Consider the following 565-nt stretch of genomic DNA (forward strand, 5'->3'; position numbering starts at 1 on the left):
CGTAAACATTTATAATTAACGATTTCATATCAATTGAAACCAATAACAGAAATAGTAAAATAATTTTGCTTAAGGATATCTTTCTATCGGAATTAGTGTTTTTAGCCTATTTGGCAAACAACAACATTAAAACCAAAACAAAAACAGATTATTTATGCATGACTGTAAGAAAATTACTAATTTTGTAATTGCACAATAAATGCTAATCACATGACAGCAACAACAACAACAAAAACAACAATACAAAACAAGACCATTACAACAACAACAACAACAACGACAATACAAAACAGGACCATTCCAACAACAACAACAACCACAAAAATACAAAACAAGACCATTTCAACAACAACAACAACAAAAACAGCGACAATACAAAACATGACCATTACAACAACAGCAACAAGAGCAAAAATACAAAACAAGACCATTACAACAACAACAACACCAAGCACGGCATTTAAGCGTGACTGCAGCCGGTAATGAACAAGCCTCCGCATCTATGTATATTATACAGGGCCGGTCGCATCACCCTCCTTCATTAAAACTGCCTCCTGTCATTTAT

This window comes from Penaeus monodon, chromosome 31 (genome assembly GCF_015228065.2).
Source record: "Penaeus monodon isolate SGIC_2016 chromosome 31, NSTDA_Pmon_1, whole genome shotgun sequence".
NCBI classification, from domain to species: domain Eukaryota; kingdom Metazoa; phylum Arthropoda; class Malacostraca; order Decapoda; family Penaeidae; genus Penaeus; species Penaeus monodon.